Here is a 20,592-nt window from a genome sequence, read left to right as displayed (position 1 = left end):
CACTATGGTGATTTTCCGAACCCAAGCGACAAGCTATGGGGGAGGAGCTAGCCAAACTACTTGAAGACGGATTCATCAAAGAGATCAAACACCCGGACTGGCTAGCAAACCTAGTCATGGTGCCAAAGAAGGACAAATCCCCTGGCGCCTTTGTGTCGATTTCAAAGACCTAAACAAGGCCTGCCCTAAGGACCCCTTCCCACTGCCCCGCATCGACCAAATCATTGGTGCAACTACAGGACACGATTCACTATGCTTCCTTGATGCATACTCCAGATACCATCAAATTAAGATGAGGGAATCCGATCAGGCCGCAACAGCATTCATCACTCCGTATGGGCCTTTCCGCTTCAACACTATGCCTTTCAGACTAAAAACGTGGTGCCACCTACCAACGCATGATTCAAACATGCCTGGAAAAACAAATTGGCAAGATGGTGGGGGCATATGTAGATGATGTTGTCATCAAAACTAAACATTTCGAATCATTGGTGGACGACTTGCGCCTCACATTCGACAACCTCCAAACATATGACATACGGCTCAATCCAGAAAAATGCGTTTTCGGTGTTCCGGCGAGAAAGCTCCTTGGATTCATTGTTTCCAGTAGAGGAATCGAAGCAAATCCAGCCAAAATCCGAGCCTTGTCACAATTGGCAAACACCAACAGACCTAAAGCAGGTCAAAAAACTAGCTGGGTGCATGGCAGCCTTGAGCTGCTTTATCTCCAGACCGGGAGAAAAGGCACTACTGCTTTATCGCCTGCTCCGACGTATCAATCACTTTGAGTGGACAGATGCGGCAACGGCCGGGTTGGAAGAAATAAAAACTTTGTTAGAAAACAACCCAATCCTTGTCGCACCACACGTCGGCGAACCTATGCTACTGTACATATCAGCAACTCACCAGGTAGTGAGCGATGTGGTCGTTGTCGAACGAGAGGAAGAGGGACACAAATTCCCACTCCAAAAACCAGTATACTATGTATCAGCGGTCCTTACACCATGCAAATCCCGATACCCGCACTATCAAAAGATAGCGTATGCGGTCTTTATGGCATCTCGAAAGCCGCGACACTACCTTCAAGAGTGCTCGATCATGGTGGCCTCCGAAGTGCCACTCAACAACATCATAAACAATCGAGATGCTACTGGCCGCATTGCAAATGGGCTATCGAGCTCTTACCATTTGAAATAACATACAAGCCACGCCGAGCTATTAAATCTCAGGTGCTGGCCGACTTTGTCGCCGAATGGACGAAGCCGAACTCCCTAAAGAGTACAACACATACTCCAACTGGGTGATGTACTTCGACGACTCCAAAATGTTAGCCGGATTCGGGGCTGGTGTCATCCTAACATCCCCTACGGGGGACACGGTCCGTTATGTATTAAAATCATGTATGCGGACTCCAATAATGCGGCCGAATATGAAGCACTCCTGCATGGACTCCGGATGGTCTTTTCTATGGGCATACAACACCTTGAGGTGTGTGGGGATTCAAACCTCGTGATATCTCAAATAAATGGAGAATTCGATGCAAAAGATCAAAAGTTGGCGGCCTACTGCAATGCCGTACTCAGAATATCGGCTCGGTTTGAGGGGCTCGAGTTTCACCATGTGGCTCGAGACAGTAATCAAGTAGCGGACATCCTTGCTCGAATGGGCGCTAAATGCAACCCCGTCCCGCCTAACACCTTTTTGGAAAGGCTTTTTAAGACATTTGTGGCATGGCAAGACAAGAGCGGAAATACCAGTCCGACGCCGATCACACCCCCGAACGCCGAACACGATTCGGACATCATCGGGGGCTCGGGCACTGAACTAACGCCTTCCGCTCATGTAATCATGGTGGTTATTGCTCCATGGACCGAACCCTTCTTGTCCTACCTTATTAGGCAGGAGCTCCCTGATGATCAGAATGAGGCCCGCTGCATAGTTCGACGCTCCAAAGCCTACAAAGTTCACAAAGGAGAACTCTACAAGAAAAGTACTACCGAATTCTTCAAAGATGTATCTCTAAAGAGATGGGGCATCAGCTCTTGGCCAAAATACACGCTGGCCTCGGCAGCCATCACGCTGCAGCTCAGGCCCTTGTAAGCAAAGCCTTCCGTACAGGCTTCTTCTGGCCCACGGCCCGAGCAGATGCACATGCCCTTGTACAACGCTGTGTAGGATGTCAGCTCTTTGCCAATCAAAGCCATATGCCGCCCACTGCCCTAAGAACTATCCCCATTACCTGGCCTTTTGCGGTCTGGGGGCTAGACATGGTCGGACCCCTTAAAGGGGGAAGCCATAAGAAGAAAAAATTGCTGGTCATGGTGGATAAATTCACTAAGTGGATAGAGGCCAAACTGGTAAAAACAGTTGAAGCCGGACCGGTGATAGATTTTATACTTGGTGTCGTACACCATTATGATGTCCCACACAACATTATTACTGACAACGGCTCTAACTTCACAGCCGATGAGGTAAAAAATTGGTGTACTAACCTGGGCATCAAGCTCGATTACGCTCAAACAAATGGTCAAGTCAAGCGGGCCAATGGCCTGATAATGGGCGGCATCAAAGCCGGTCTAGTGCGATCCCTAAAGGAGTCGAATAAACACTGGGTCGAGGAACTCGATTCCATACTCTGGGGCTTGCGGACCATGCCCAACCGCATGACCGAATACACACCATTCTTCATGGTGTACGGCGCAGAGGTTTTCTTGCCCTGCAAAATTATTCATGATTCACCTCGTGTGCGCATGTATGAAGAGAGAGAAGTTGAGCTCGATCAGCAGGACGACTTTGATGGCCTAGAGGAGGAGTGCGATGTTGCAAAATCCCGTTCCGCATTCTATCAACAACAAGCTCGAAGATACCAAAGCAGAGAAGTGCGGGCAAAGGCTTATAACGTTAGTGGGCTCGATTTACGCCTCCCAGAGAAGAAAAGGATCAAACTCAAACCAAAATGGGAAGGTCCCTTCATTATAGATGAAGTTCTCATGGCAGGAGCCTACCGCCTTCGGAATGCATCAGATAATCGCTTAGAGCCGAACTATTGGAACGCTGCCCGGCTCCGAAGATTCTACGCATAAGTACGACCATGCTTCTTATTCATTCTTTTGTCTCCTTTTCAAAATTTTCCTTTTTTTCGTTTTATACATTTCCCATGGTGTGTTCGGATAGGCCGAACACTTGAGGGGTACACATCCTTAAATGTACACACCCCGCCACGACTGGGGGCTTCTGTAAGTAGAAGCTTATTATTATACCAAGCCTAGAGCTCACAATATATGTGTCATTTGCGGATATACATCCTTCTTGCCATTATATGCACCTCTATGACTTAAGTTTTTGCCAAGCTGGGTTGCCTCGCTCCTATGCTTATGCCCTACTGTAACACCCCGAATGTAACTTTCCCAATTTGTACTCCAACTCTTGCTGTTTCTGGCGTTAAGTTATATTTATTTCCTCGGGTTCGGGTCTTTGTCTCCGTGTGTTGTTATCGTTGTCATGCATCTCATATCATGTCATCATGTGCATTGCATTTGCATACGTGTTTGTCTCATGCGTTCGAGCATTTTCCCCGTTGTCCGTTTTGCATTCTGGCGCTTCGTTCTCCTCCGGTGGTCATTTCTAGCTTTCTTTCGTGTGTGGGGATTAAACATTTCCGGATTGGACCGAGTCTTGCCAAGCGGCCTTGGTTTACTACCGGTAGACCGCCTGTCAAGTTTCATATCATTTGGACTTCGTTTGATACTCCAACGGTTAACCGAGGGACCGAAAAGGCCTCGTGTGTGTTGCAGCCCAACACCCCTCCAATTTGGCCCAAAACCCACCTAAGTCTTCTCCATCATCTAGAGTGTTCGATCATGATCGCGTGGCCGAAAACCGCACCTCATTTGGACTCTCCTAGCTCCCTCTATGGCTATAAATAGACCCCCTCCGTTTTCGGATCATTCTACCCTAAATCTAGCCCCCCTCATCTCTCCGCGCGCCGGACGTGTCCGGACGCGCCGAACATCACCGCCGCCGCGAATCGCGCGCCGCCACGTGGCCACACCGCGCCCACATCGCCGCCTCTGTCCCGTCGGCCCGCTCGGCCCGGCCGGGGCCCCCGAAGCCCATCGGCTCGCCCCCGCCGCCCGCGCCTCCCGCGCCCGACCCCGCCGCCTGCGCCTCGCCTCCGCCGCCCGCCGTCACCGCGCTGCGCCGCCGCGGACCACGTCGCCGGCCGCCGCGCCGCGCCTCCCGACCCGGCTCCGCCGCCTCCTCCGGCGTCGCTGGGCTTCCCCTGACTCGCCTGTGACCGGATCCGGCGAGATCCGGCCCGGTAGGACCTCGGGCCCCTCCTCCTTCAACTCCGGCCGGTCCTCTCCGGCGAGCTCCGAGGATTCCGGCGAACTTCGTAATCCGTGCCCGGATCCCAGATCTGTGAACAGTGAAACCTAGGTCGTTTTTTTCTCCAAGTCCTGAAATTTTCAGTTCAAGTGCTCATGTTCGTAGCTCCGTAACATTGCATCCGTAGCTTCGATTCATGCATATAGCATATCAAAATGTTCATCTCAGAGAGTACATCATTATGTTACATTGCATCATTTTTATTTGAGTTCATCTTGATGCCCGAAATGCTGTTAGAAGAGGGCTACTTGAGATATTTGTCAGATCTATTACTCCGTTTAGCACTTTTGTCATTTTTGCCATGATTAATGTGTGCATGATATGCCCTGATGCTCTACATGTGTTTTGTTAAGGGTTTTGTCATCTTTCCAGAGATGCAACCCATGTATTTTTGTGATGTGTGTGGTGACTTGTGCAAGCTTGCAAAGTGGTGCAGTTGCTAATTCTGTTTTTAGGGACTTAGTGTTTTCACCAAGTCCTGGAGCTGTTTATCTCATGATGCCATATGTTCTTGTTGTTTCCTAGTGATCTGTGCCTCTTTTGAGGATGATCAGTAAGGGAGTTTTGTTAATATTGTAGTGGTCTATCCATCCATGTCTTTGTTTGCAATTATGGAGCACCCTAGCTTGAGTCAATCGAGCTCTACTTTTGCTACTTCGTGAATCTGGGCAGATTGTCAACTTGTTTGCAGTTTTGTCAGTGATGTTGTAGTTGATCCATGCATGCTATGCTATTGTTCTTGCCATGTCTAGATTGCATTTTGTGCCTTCTTGATGGGTGTATGCTTGTCTTGCCATGACTTGCACCGTAGTGAGTACATCGAGCTCATAAACATGCCTACTTGAGTTATATTTCAGCTTGCTCCAGTTTTCAGTAAGTATGAAAACTGATTATGTTTTTGCTATGTTCACATGCTTGCAATTGTATTTTCTTATCCCTTTTGGCTCAAGGTCACTAAGGGACTTTTGTTAAGCTCTTTGAGTAGCTCCATGCCATGCTTTACTTTTCCATGTTCAGATCATGTAGCATGTAGTTTTGTGGCCTCGAAGAGAGCTACCTGATCTGAAATTGCAGACAAGTGTTAATTTCACTAAGTCTGAGATATGTTTACCGTATGCATTTTTGCCATGCTTGTTTGAACCTGTTAATGGATGAATTGGCCGTAGCTCAGTGCTAGACTTTTGTTAATCATCTTGTGTGCATCCCTGCCATGTATTTTGTTGTCATGTTTGAGTGCTGTAGCATGTTCATCTCATTGCATTTAGATGCCTACTTGCTGTAAATCGCAGACCGGTGTCATTTTTGAATCGCTTGCCTTTTCCAAACCGTAACTCCGATTCCGGCGTTCTTTATATCGTTTTCAAGCGATTTCATCTCATCTTTCCAGTGGAACACTTGGATTTCCAAGTTGAGGCCAGGTTCATGCATTTCCTGTCATATCTTGAATTTTGCATCCCGCATCGCATCCCGCATAGCATATCATCTTTGCATTGTGATGTTTGAGTTTGCACGTGATTGATTGTATCCTTGTTGCTTGTTTGTATTGTTTGGGTAGAGCCGGGAGATGAGTTTGCTAACGAGGAGCCCGTTGAGTTTGCTTTTGAGGATCCAGTCAACTCTAACAACTGTGCAGGCAAGATGATCATACCCTCGAAATCACAACTATCTTTGCTATGCTAGTTTGCTCGCTCTTTTGCTATGCCATTGCTACGATGCCTACCACTTGCTTTCAAGCCTCCCAAATTGCCATGTCAAACCTCTAACCCACCATTGTCCTAGCAAACCATTGATTGGCTATGTTACCGCTTTGCTCAGCCCCTCTTATAGCGTTGCTAGTTGCAGGTGAAGATCGGAGGCCGTTCCTTGTTGGAACATCTTTTATTTAATTGTTAGGATATCATTATATTGCTATGTTATCTTAATGCATCTATATACTTGGTAAAGGGTGGAAGGCTCGGCCTCTCGCCTAGTGTTTTGTTCCACTCTTGCCGCCCTAGTTTCTGTCATATCGGTGTTATGTTCCCGGATTTTGCGTTCCTTACGCGGTTGGGTTCTAATGGGAACCCCTTGATAGTTCGCCTTGATTAAAGCTTTTCCAGCAATGCCCAACATTGGTCTTACCATTCGCCACCTAGCCTTTTCTTTCCCTTGGGTTCTGCAGACTCAAGGGTCATCTTATTTTAACCCCCCCGGGCCAGTGCTCCTCTGAGTGTTGGTCCCACCGAGCGATGTCCGGGGCTACCAGGGGCAACTCTGGGCTGGCCTACCCGACGTCTGGCTCATCTGAGTGTGCCCTGAGAAAGAGATATGTGCAGCTCCTATCGGGATTTGTCGGCACATTCGGGCGGTGTTGCTGGTCTTGTTTTAACCTGTCGAAGTGTCTTGAATTACCGAGATACCGAGTCTGATCGGAACGTCTTGGGAGGAGGTCTATTCCTTCGTTGACCGTGAGAGCTTGTCATGGGCTAGGTTGGGACTCCCCTACAGCGATTTGAACTTTCGAAAGCCATGCCCGCGGTTATGGGCAGATGGGAATTTGTTAATGTCCGGTTGTAGATAACTTGAACCTTAACTTAATTAAAATGAATCAACTGAGTGTGTTACCGTGATGGCCTCTTCTCGGCGGAGTCCGGGAAGTGGACATGGTGTTGGAGCAATGTTTGCGTAGGTTGCTCTCTAGTTTCTCGCTCGCGCTTTCCCTCCTCTTCTCGCTCTCTTTTGCGAATAAGTTAGCCACCATACTTGCTAGTCGCTTGCTGCAGCTCCACTCATATATTTACCTTGCCATATCTTTAAGCTTAAATAGTCTTGATCGCGAGGGTGCGAGATTGTTGAGTCCCTGTGGCTCACAGATTACTATTACACCAGATGCAGCGCCTGATGATTCCACTCCAGGAGACGCGTATGAGCTCAAGTGGGAGTTCGACGAAGACTCTCAACGTTACTATGTTTCCTTTCCCGATGATCAGTAGTGGTGCCCAGTTGGGGGTGAACGGGACAATTGTCGCATATTGGGTTCTCTTTTATTTTGGCGCCGTAGTCGAGCCATGAGTGTTTGGATGATGTCATGTTATTTATGTACTTGATTGACGTGGCGAGTGTAAGCCAACTATTGCTATCTCCCCTTTATTATTTATATTACATGGGATGTTGTGAAGATTGCCTAACTTGCGACATATGCCTTCAATGCGATTATGTCTCTAAGTCGTGCCTCGACACGTGGGAGCTATAGTCGCATCGAGGGTGTTACACCTACGTTCACGATTGTTCAGCTAGGGCATAAAGGGAGCACCTCTGCGATTGTTACAACCGGGTTATCGGGACATGTACCTCAAACGGGTGAAGCCTAAAGCTAGCGTTCTTAAGGGAATAATTGGTCGGCACTAAAACGATAGATTGTTGCCGTATTACAACCATCTTTAAGCACTTCGAGACGGTTTTTCCATACTATGGACCACATGCCCCGTCACGTGTAATCATAATATGCCGACCCAAGGAAAGGAACCTTTAACGGAACTATTTTCCTTGGAAGATGTTTCTTACATTCGTAATATAACATACATCCCGAACTCAAATTTTTTGTCTGATTGAGCACAATGACTAGGTTGCCTGGTTTCCGGAAAGATGCTTCCTTCTGTCCTAAGTATCAAGAACACTCCACCATTTTTGGTCCAGAGGTTAAAGTCGAAAGCCTACGATGACAAAATCATTTCACATGTTCTGATCAAACCAAAGGTTGATCATAAATGTACATTGATACATTAGGTCAAAAACCTATTCCTTCTCTATTCCGTCTATAAGGTTGTCTAATCTACAGTCTTCTGGCGAATATTTTGCAGCGATCATTACTTGATCATAAATTGAATTTAAAGGGATTTCCTTCCCATCTGGTTCCTGTGGTCCTACTCGGGCCATATGATTCGGATCCAGTTTTGAGAAGCATGTCTTCACCATGGCCTAGGCTTCTCGTGCGCCTTCACGGCAGGCAGGCGTCTTCCATTGCTCGAACCGGTGTCGAGCACCTTTGAACAGGTTTGCTAGGCCCTCCATACTTTTTGGAGGGGTATCAGATGGCCATAACGCCTTCACCATACTCCTCATGGTTTTCCGGGCCCGATCATGCACGGCGGACAACTCCTTTAGCACGTCGCCTTGAAACCCGGACACTTCCTCCTCTGGTCGACCAGTTAACATACATGCCGCAACAAATTCATGATATTCTGCATTATGGACTAAACATGAGTACCCATGGTAGTCCTGAATAAGAGGGGAAAACATACCGAACATGCCGGCCTTCAGCTTCTCATTTTCCTTCTGAGAGGTTGATAGCTGAGCCTTCAAGCTCTCTATCTCTTTGGACTGTTTGTCCTTTTCCTCCTCAAGTTTTCTCTCCCTAGACGCGCCCATCGCGGTCTCTTTCAATTCCGCTAGTTCGGTGGTGAGTGCACTCAGTTGTGTCTGGTTTGTGTTCAGCTCTTGAGCTAGTGTTCTTTTCTTGCAGAACCTGCAAAAATTATCGATCCTTAAATCAGTTTGCTTCGCCGTTTCAAGTCTCGGGGGCTACTGGCATATGACCATGCAAAATTGTGTCAAATTTTACCTGTATATTCTTCGAGAATAGCTGAATAACTCCGGCAAGGCCGTCTTGAGCGGCCCGGATATATGCTTCTATCAAACTCAGTGCGGCGAATTCTTGTTCGGACAAGGCTGGAGCACACATAGCTTCCTTTAATCGACGGTGATTCATCACGCTCTCCACTTCGGAATTCATGACCGACACGTCATCTAAATCCTCTTGAGGAGGCAAAACGGGCGTGGCGTCAACTTGCACCCTAGCTGACGAGTCTGGCACCAGATTAGTGGACATTTGGCTAATCAGGCGTTTTCCCACCGTTTGCCGCGTACTCCTCCTAATGATTAAAAGACAAAAAGGGGAGACTCTTAATAGTCCAGACTCGTGCCTAGGCATGCATTAAAGCATACATACCTCTTGGAAGACTATGAAGTCTCCGCAGTACTCCCGGCCCCTTTTCGTTTTGAACGACGGCCTTGTGTAGGGGCCGCCCTCGATGATATACGGTCCCTGGAGGCCGATCTTGTTAAAATCTGGATCAGTACAATAGGTAAGGATGCAGATGGGGATCTCTTCTTAGGAAGCCTCTGGATACTCATGATGCAGAATGGGTAAAGGCGAGGGTAGTCGGCGGTGATGGCCATTTCCGAACCGTCAAAGCTCGCCTGATAGAATACCCCATCATCAAATTATATATATATATATATATGGATCCTCGCAGAAGCAAGGATGTTCATTGCGATTATGATCCTCCGGCTGGGGAGCAGGACAGTGGACGTCCTCGGTTATCCTCCTCCATGACTGGTTGGTGGCAACAAAGAGTAAATTTGATTAGAGTCTGCAATGCAATGAAATAAGCACAGACGATCGAGATCTTACCCATTCAATAGGGGTGTACATGGAATAAGCCTCCTGACAGTTTAACCGGAGAAAATCTTCTTTTTCGCCCTTGTACAGATCGGCCAAAATTGAAGGCAGTTCGGCTGGGGTATCCGGACCCTGCCGTCTGTAACGGGACGCGTCGTCTTCTTTGTTGTAACACCATAAGGGAGTTACTCTGCATTGGAAAGGCTGCACACACCTCTTTATTGCAATCACCATGACCTCAATTATCGAGAGTTTGGAGTGGGCGAGCAGCCTGACCTTGCTGACCAACCTCTTTATCTCTGCACTGTCCTCTTCCTTGGGACTTCGGGGATGCCAGTACAGGCACTTCTTCAGAGGAGCGCTGGAAAATTCAGGGAGGCCACGCCTGACTGGATCTGGCAGCGGAGCATCGTCCATATAGAACCACTCCTAAGACCATGGCGGGTATGCCTCTTTAGGTGTTCCAACATGGTATCCGGATCTGGCAATACGCCACACTTCGGCACCACCCACTTCAAATATGGAACCCCCTTGGTGGCGGGGAACGAGGTAGAAGAATTTCCTCCATAATCCGAAATGTTCCTCGATGCCTAGGAATAGCTTGCAGAGGGCGACAAAGCCTGAGATGTGCAAAATCGAACCTGGGGTCAGTTTGTGCAGTTGGATGTCGTAAAATTCCAATAAACCCAAGGAAGGGATGGATTGGAAATCCCAGGCCCCGCAACAGTAATGGGTCAAAGCACACCCTCTCCTTATTTGGGTTGGGGAAGTTCTCAGCCATCGCGTCATTGCCTATTGAATATAATCCCGCTCGAACAGGAGCTAGATCTATGAGGGGGAGACAGCCATGCATCTAGAGCCGGGTTAGTTGAAGATGAGGCATGGAGCAACTCTGCCAATCACCCTCTTGAGGGCCATGGAGGCGCGAAGAGGAGCCTGGGGTGACGACCATGATGGAAGGCTTTGTTTAGGCTAGACTTGGCTGTTTTTCTTCTGTGCGATGTGAGATGGAATTTGGAGATCCATATCTCCTTATATAGGAACCATCCAGGCGTGGTGAAGGTCTTATTTGTGAAAAAGCACAGACCATTCGTATTCGCCCGGCGTGCGAAAATCAAAGCGTTGACAGGGGGAACCATAAAAGACATCGAGGTTATCGCCGGATTGTCATTGGTCTGGATTATAATGAAGAACCTGCCTTGCAAAGCCGAAGACATGGGCTGAAAATTACATCGTCATTGAAGGCAAGTTCGGGGGCTACCGAGGGAGTCCTAGATTATGGGGTCCTTAGGGGTGTGTTTGGTTCGAGAACGAGGTGGAATGGAATGTCATGGTTCTGTTCCATTAGAATGGATCGGTTCCGTTTCTGTGTTTAGTAGCGGCAATTAGGTGGAATGGAACGGTTCTGTTTCGGTGTTTGGTTGAAGAGATAAAATTGAATGAAATATGCCCTAGAGGCAATAATAAATTGATTATTATTATATTTCCTTGTTCATGATAATCGTTTATTATCCATGCTAGAATTGTATTGATAGGAAACTCAGATACATGTGTGGATACATAGACAACACCATGTCCCTAGTAAGCCTCTAGTTGACTAGCTCGTTAATCAATAGATGGTTACGGTTTCCTGACCATGGACATTGGATGTCGTTGATAACGGGATCACATCATTAGGAGAATGATGTGATGGACAAGACCCAATCCTAAGCCTAGCACAAGATCATGTAGTTCGTATGCTAAAGCTTTTCTAATGTCAAGTATCATTTCCTTAGACCATGAGATTGTGCAACTCCCGGATACCGTAGGAGTGCTTTGGGTGTGCCAAACGTCACAACGTAACTGGGTGGCTATAAAGGTACACTACGGGTATCTCTGAAAGTGTCTGTTGGGTTGGCACGAATCGAGATTGGGATTTGTCACTCCGTGTAAATGGAGAGGTATCTCTGGGCCCACTCGGTAGGACATCATCATAATGTGCACAATGTGACCAAGGGGTTGATCACGGGATGATGTGTTACGGAACGAGTAAAGAGACTTGCCGGTAACGAGATTGAACAAGGTATCGGTATACCGACGATCGAATCTCGGGCAAGTACCATACCGCTAGACAAAGGGAATTGTATACGGGATCGATTGAGTCCTTGACATCGTGGTTCATCCGATGAGATCATCGTGGAACATGTGGGAGCCAACATGGGTATCCAGATCCCGCTGTTGGTTATTGACCGGAGAACATCTCGGTCATGTCTACATGTCTCCCGAACCCGTAGGGTCTACACACTTAAGGTTCGATGACGCTAGGGTTATAAAGGAAGCTTGTATGTGGTTACCGAATGTTGTTCGGAGTCCCGGATGAGATCCTGGATGTCACGAGGAGTTCCGGAATGGTCCGGAGGTAAAGATTTATATATAGGAAGTCCTGTTTCGGCCATCGGGACAAGTTTCGGGGTCATCGGTATTGTACCGGGACCACCGGAAGGGTCCCGGGGGCCCACCGGGTGGGGCCACCTGCCCCGGGGGCCACATGGGCTGTAGGGGGTGCGCCTTGGCCTACATGGGCCAAGGGCACCAGCCCCAAGAGGCCCATGCGCCTAGGGAACCCTAGAGGGAAGAGTCCTCAAAGGGGAAGGCACCTCCGAGGTGCCTTGGGGAGGATGGACTCCTCCCCCCCTCTTGGCCGCACCCCTTCCTTGGAGGAAGGGGCAAGGCTGCGCCTCCCCCCTCTCCCCTGCCCCTATATATAGTGGAGGGGAGGGAGGGCATCCATACCTGAGCCCCTGGCGCCTCCCTCCCTCCCGTGACACCTCCTCCTCTCCCGTAGGTGCTTGGCGAAGCCCTGCAGGATTGCCACGCTCCTCCATCACCACCACGCCGTTGTGCTGCTGCTGGATGGAGTCTTCCTCAACCTCTCCCTCTCTCCTTGCTGGATCAAGGCGTGGGAGACATCGTCGAGCTGTACGTGTGTTGAACGCGGAGGTGCTGTCCGTTCGGCACTAGATCATCGGTGATTTGAATCACGACGAGTACGACTCCATCAACCCCGTTCACTTGAACGCTTCTGCTTAGCGATCTACAAGGGTATGTAGATGCACTCTCCTTCCCCTCGTTGCTAGTCTCTCCATAGATAGATCTTGGTGACACGTAGGAAAATTTTGAATTTCTGCTACGTTCCCCAACAGTCCTTAGGGGTGTGTTTGGTTCGAGAACGAGGTGGAATGGAATGTCATGGTTCCGTTCCATTAGAATGGATCGGTTCCGTTTCTGTGTTTAGTAGCGGCAATTAGGTGGAATGGAACGGTTCTGTTTCGGTGTTTGGTTGAAGAGATAAAATTGAATGAATTTGAATCAAAAAGTTATTTTAAACTTAAAGTATTTTCATAAATAAATCTGTTGTTAGTATTCTAACTGCAGATAATGGAAGTACAAAACCGCAACAAAGAGTGTAGATAACCAGAAAGAGGAAGCTTCCAAAACTGCTCTTATGGCTGGACGTAGCTTCACCGCTGATTTTTGCTCGCTGCCACACAACCAAGAACTCACACTGCTGCTATTGGAGAAGGCCTGCGAGCGGACTAGGATCACAACTGTGAGCTGGAGGAGGAACTTGGTGGTGCTCTGCATCATGAGCGGTGAAGTCTAGTCAAGGAGACCTACGACACGGAGGTCGACGGTGCTGCACATCCTCGCCTTCACCAAGCATAGATGGAACAGGTCCTTCAGCAGCTGGTGCTACCCGCGCCAGCCGTCGTCGACTGCCTCCCAGGCTACCACCGATATGCAACGGCGCCTCAGATCGGGATTCGGGAGGGATGTCCTCCAGCAGCTGGTGCCACCCGCGTCGGCCGCCGTCGGCCGCCTCTCTGGTTGCCGCCAGTCTCCTCCAACGACGCCTCAGATCAAAAGGGGGAGAGAGATGAGAGGTAGCGGCGCTGAATGCGAGTCGGGGAAGGGTGGGCGAGAGCGAGCGCTGCGAGCCGTTACCTGTCGTTGCACCGATTTGGAGGTACTGGTTGGTTCCGCATATTGAGCGAATATACCATTCCCGGGAACGAGTGGGTTCCAATTCATTCGACGAACTAAACACGAGAATGGGCTCCAGGAACGGAACCGACCCATGCCGTTCTAGTTGATGACAGAAACCAAACACACCCTAGGTGTCCGAGCTGTGTAGCATGGGCCATACTGATCGGCCATGAAGATACAAGATAGAAGGCCTTCCCCCGTGTCTGGGTGGGACTCTCCTTTGCGTGGATAGAAAGCTCAACGCCTGGATGTGTAGTTTCTTCTCTCTGTAACCGACTCTGTACAACCCTCTAGGCCCCTCCCGTGTCTATATAAACCGGAGGGTTTAGTCCGTAGAGGCTATCAAAAATCATACAGGGTAAACATCTAGGGTTTAGCCATTACGATCTCGAGGTAGATCAACTCTTGTAACCCCTATACTCATCAAATAAAATCAAGCAGGACGTAGGGTTTTACCTCCATTAAGAGGGCCCGAACCTTGGTAAACATCGTGTCCCCCTTGTCTCCTGTTACCTTCGATCCTCAGATGCACAGTTCGAGACCCCCTACCCGAGATCAGCCGGTTTTGACACCGACAGCGCCCCACTTTCCTTCTCCTCTTTCTCTCCTTCCCCCTTTCCCCCTCTGGTAAAAGGAAAGGGGCCGAATCTTACTAGGAGCCAAAGTAGGACTCCTACTTGGGTCGCACCTAGGGCCGGCCTCCTCCCCTCCCTCCTTTATATACGTGGGGAGGGGGTGCCTAGAACACACATCAATTGTTCCAAGCCATGTGTGACGCCTCCTCCATAGTTTACGCCTCCGGTCATATTCACGTAGTGCTTAGGCGAAACCCTGCGCGGATCACTTCACCATTGATGCGGCTTGAAGCTATGTCGGTATTTCCCCAAAGAGGAAGGGATGATGCAGCACAATAATGGTAGGTATTTCCCTCAATGATGAAACCAAGGTTACCGAACCAGTAGGAGAACCAAGAAACACTACTTAAACAACACCTGCACACAAATAACAAATAGTCGCAACCCGAGGTGTAAAAGGGGTTGCCAATCCCTTTTGAGTAATGGTGCCAGAAATTGGCAAACAGGCGTGAGAGAGTTGTAAATATTGATAGAATGGACGCCAAATAAAATAAATTGCACCAAGGTATTTTTGTATTTTTGGTTTAATAAATCTGAAAATAAAAGCAAAGGAAAATAGATCGCAAAGGCAAATAATATGAGAAAGAGATCCAGGGGCCGTATGTTTCACTAGTGGCTTCTCTCGAGAAAAATAACAAAGGCGGGTAGACAAATTACTGTTGGGCAATTGATAGAACTTCAAATACTCATGACGATATCGAGGCAATGGTCATTATATAGGCATCACGTCCAAGATTAGTAGACCGACTCCTGCCTGCATCTACTACTATTATTCCACACATCGACCGCTATCCAGCATGCATCTAGTGTATTAAGTTCATGGAGAAACGGAGTAATGCAATAAGAACGATGACATGATGTAGACAAGATCTATTTATGTAGAAATAGACCCCATCATTTTATCCTTAGTAGCAATGATACATACGTGTCAGTTCCCCTTTTGTCACTGGTATAAAGCACCGTAAGATCGAACCCACTACAAAGCACCTCTTCCCATTGCCAGATAAATAGATCAAGTTGGCCAAACAAAACCCAAATATAGGAGAATAAATACGAGGCTATGAGCAATCATGCATATAAGAGATCAAAGAAACTCAAATAACTTTCATGGATAAAAAGAGATAGATCTGATCATAAACTCAAAGTTCATTGGATCCCAACAAACACACCACAAAAGAATTACATCATATGGATCTCCAAGAGTCCATTGTATTGAGAATCAAACAACAGAGAGGAAACCATCTAGCTACTAACTACGGACCCGAATGTCTACAAAGAACTACTCACGCATCATCAGAGAGGCACCAATGGAAGTGGTGAACCCCTCCGTGATGGTGTCTAGATTGGATATGGTGGTTCTGGACTCTGCGGCGGCTGGAATTGATTTTCGTCGACTCCCCTAGGGTTTTTGGAATATTGGGGCATTTATAGAGCAAATAAACGGTCTCGGGGGCACCCGAGGTGGGCACAACCCACCAGGGCGTGCCTGGGCCTCCAAGCGTGCCCTGGTGGGTTGTGCTCCCCTTGGAGCACCCCCCCCCCCAGGCGCTTCTCTGGCCCATTGGATGTATTCTAGTCCAAAAAATCCACAAAAAGTTTCGCTACATTTGGACTCCGTTTGATATTGATTACCTACAATGTAAAAAACATGCAAAAAACAGCAACTATCACTTGGCACTATGTCAATAGGTTAGTACCTAAAAATGATATAAAATGACTATAAAATAATTATAAAACATCAAAGAATGATAATGTAACAACATGGAACAATCAAAAATTATAGATAAATTGGAGACATATCAGCATCCCAAAGCTTAATTCCTGCTTGTCCTCGAGTAGGTAAATGATAAAAATAGAATTTTTGATCTGGAATGCTGCCTAACATGTCATATCATATTCTTTTCTTTATAGCATGGACATTTGGACTTTTATATTGTTCAAAGCAATAGTCTAGTTTTGACATGATAATTTAGATACTCAAGCATACCAACAAGCAACCATTTCTTTCAAAATATTAATGCTAAAATAAGTTATCCCTAGCCCATCATGCTCAATCATTGATCCATTCATGAAACACACTCGCATATTAACTATACCCAATGGTCAAGTACGATCATAGTGCCTCCTAGTTGGTGCTTTATAAGAGAAGATGGAGACTCAAATGAAAATTGCATAAAGTAAAAGAAAGGCCCTTCGTGGAGGGAAGTAGGGATTTGTAGAGGTGCCAGAGCTCAAAGCGGAAATTTAGAGATAAAAACATTTTGAGAGGCATACTTTTCCCACCAACGAAAATGACTTAGAGTTCCCAACACTTTCCATACTAGATATATCATAGGTGGTTCCCAAATAGAAATTAAAGTTTATTCCTTTTTACACCATACTTTCACTTTCCATGGCTAACCGTATCCACAGGTGCCTTCCAAACCAACACTTTCCAAGGAAATTATTATTTGGCAACATAAAGTAAATTCATTTTTCATTTCGGGACTGGGCATACCTAATACCTTTGCCTTACTCTCGTGCAATGACAAGTGAATAAACACTCATCGTGAGAACAACACATCTTAACATGGAAAATATTAGCCACCCCTCACCGCCTCGCGAGCGGTACGAGCACACAAAAGAGAAATTTATTTTGAATATTAGAGATGGCACATAAAAATTTGCTTGGAATGGAAAAATTATACCGCATATAGGTAGGTATAGTGGACTCATGTGGCAAAACTGATTTGAAGGGTTTTGGAAGCACAAGTAGTGATCATACTTAGTGCAAAATGAAGGCTAGCAAAATATTGAGAAGCGACCAACCAAGAAACGAAAAATATCATAAGCGAGCATTAAGCATAATTAACACCGAATAATGCACCACAAGTAGGATGTAATTTCATTGCATGACTATTGACTTTTGTGCTTGCATAGTGAATCACAAACTTTAACACCAATATTCTTACTAAAGCATAATTACTCAGTAACATGACTCATATATCACATCATCATATCTCAATACTATTACAAGGAATCAAGTTTATTTTGTCCAATGATCTTCATGAAAGTTTTTATTATATCCTTCTTGGATATCTATCACTTTGGGACTAATTTTCATGTGTTGCTTTTGATAATCTCAAACAAATATAAGTGAAGATCATGAGCATAAAATTTCTTTCTCTCAAATAAATTTAAGTGAAGCAAGAGAGAATTTCTTGAAAATTTTACTAACTCTCAAATAAATCAAAGTGAAGCAAGAGAGAATTTCTTCAAAAATACTAAAGCACACCATGCTCAAAAAAATATAAGTGAAGCACAAGAGCAAATCCATAGCTCATAAAAATTTAAGTGAAGTATAGAGAGCAATTCTGATAAGTCATGGCATAATTTTGGCTCGCTCAAATAGGCGTGTCCAGCAAGGGATCAAGAGTAGAAACACAAAGCAAAACAAGCAAAGACTCATATCATACAAGACGCTCCAAGCAAAACACATTGTGTGTGATGAATAAAAATATAGCTTCGAGTAAAATACCGATTGTCGTTAGAAGAAAGAGGGGATGCCACTCGGGGCATCCCCAAGCTTAGTTGATTGCTTATCTTTGGATAATAGCTTGGAATGCCATGGGCATCCCCAAGCTTAGGCTCTTCTTACTCCTTATTCCTTCATCCATCGTAAGATAACCCAAAACTTGAAAACTTCAATAACACAAAACTCAACAAAACCTTTGTGAGATCCGCTAGTATAAGAAAACAAATCACTACTATAAATACTGTAGCAAACCAATTCATATTTTATTCTTGCATTATATCTACTGCATTCCAACTTTTCTATGGCAAAAACTCATCAAAGAATACCATAGAATCATCCAAACAAGGACACAATGCAAAGAAAACAGAATCTGTCAAAAACAGAACGGTCGGTAGCAATCGGGATATTTTGAATACTTCTGAAACTCCAAAAATCATGAGAAATTAGGAAAACCTGAGAAATTTTTTATTAATCTTCTGCAAATGGTATTTTATCATGCTCTGGTTAAAAACTAAAATTATTTTGGCAAGCACAAAAGTTATTGTTTTTCAGCAAGATCAAACAACTATCACCCAATAAGATCCTAAAGGCTTTACTTGGCACAAACACTAATTAAAACACAATCATAATAGTAGCATAATTGTGCAAACTCTCAAGAACAGAAAGCAAAAGACAAAAATAAATTTTATTCATTGGGTTGCCTCCCAACAAGCTCTTTCTTTATAGCCATTTAGATTGGCTTAAGATTTCAACGATGCTCAGACGAAAGATAAGAATTCAAGCACAAAGAGAGCTTCAATAAACATATGATAAACACATTTAAGTCCAACATACTTCCTATGCATAGGAATTTTATATGCAAACAAATTATCAAGACAAGAAACATCTAACATTGTAGCGACCCGACCTCAGACGGTCAAGTCTCTGTGCTTAAGTGTCATCCCTGGATCGGTATTGCTGACACACACAATACTCAAGGATTTATAACAAAGTTCAATCACACACTTATTACATCAAATGTCTCAAAAGAGAACTTATTACAATAATATGGCTGAAGGCCATCTAAATAAGATAACATCGGAAGCTTCGAACGTAGAGAGTCCATCCAACTCCACGGCAAAACTGAGTGCATGACAACGACCTAGTGCACCTTACTCTTCGTCTGAAAAATCTGCAACATAATACGTTGCAGGCTGTGTAGGTCAACACATGGAATATGCTGGCTAGATAACACTATAGAGCAATGCACAAATAAGAGCAATCACTACATGCATATATGGCTGGCGGAGGCTCTATGGTTATCATTTGCATAAAGCTAATTTTTCCCTACAACAAAGGAATATATTTTATTTAACTACAAAGTTTGTTGAAAACATTGATAAGGTAACCCCAACTCAACCCCAAATTAAAAGTTAATAATCCCAACAAATTAATTAAGTAAAGTGATGAGATCAAATCAATAATTCAAGTACCAGATACTCAAGATGTCCATAACCAGGGACACGGCTAATCATGATTAGTTTATACACTCTGCAGAGGTTTGCACACTTTTCCCCACAAGACTCGATCTCCTCCATTAAATTTCTTGCACTACATGATGTTTGAGAAATGGATGGCCGAGACACAGTCTTTCCAAAGAGGTCCCCTTAACTGGTAGATAGGCCGATACACCAACAATCCCCTACATCTGCTAGCCTGTCATGGAAAGGATTCCCCCAACTTACTCAACTATGCCAGATCCCATAATGGCTTGTGGCTGCACATGGAAGATTCTAGCATGAATAATCTTATGATCCCTTTGAGCCTGGGTTGCAAACCATAGGATGATCACATGGGTACCCTGGGATCTCCTTGGACAACACTGGACTCCCCAGGTGCCCACAACCAATCCACCAAGATGTGTATTAAAGTAGCCACCTTAAGCCAAACCTTAGTTAATAATAACTGTCACATCTTTCATGAATTCTCTCAAACCAAACCACGTCTACGAGCATAGCATAGCAGTATAAGCATAACGTAGTAAATACCCAGGGTTTGATATAAGACAATAGGTTCTACCTCATCAACTACTTCCCAATACCCACATGTTAACAAGTCCTAATAATGCAGTGTTTGACGATCGAAACTAATGCATAAAACTGGGTATTAAAGGGATATGATCAAAGTGTTACTTGCCTTGCTGGCAATGGAAAACCCTAGTGATTCGTAGTAGCAAGCCTCGCACACCGAAAACTCTATCATGAAAAACAATAGCATACATAAACACTCAGGTATAAGATGCAAAGGTAAAACCAAGAGAAAAGATCTGAATAAGAGAAGAGCTTCGATTTGCAAAAAGAATCAATCGAATCGGAGATACGAAACTCAAACTACGGTCAAAAGAAATTCAAATTCAAATCTGCTTGAAACCAAATTTTAAATTTCCAAAATCATGTTCAAGTTGATTATCTGGACAGAGGGGAACAAGACGAAGATTTTGGCGTTGGTTTCACTGGATTTGGATAAACGAGCAAAACGTAACGAGGGTTTGAAGATCAGGGGCTAATCGATGATAAAAGTAATTACGGATAGGTCCCTGGATGAAAATA

Source organism: Triticum dicoccoides, chromosome 5A, assembly GCF_002162155.2.
Source record: "Triticum dicoccoides isolate Atlit2015 ecotype Zavitan chromosome 5A, WEW_v2.0, whole genome shotgun sequence".
NCBI classification, from domain to species: Eukaryota; Viridiplantae; Streptophyta; class Magnoliopsida; order Poales; family Poaceae; genus Triticum; species Triticum dicoccoides.
Note: the sequence above shows the minus strand (reverse complement) of the source record.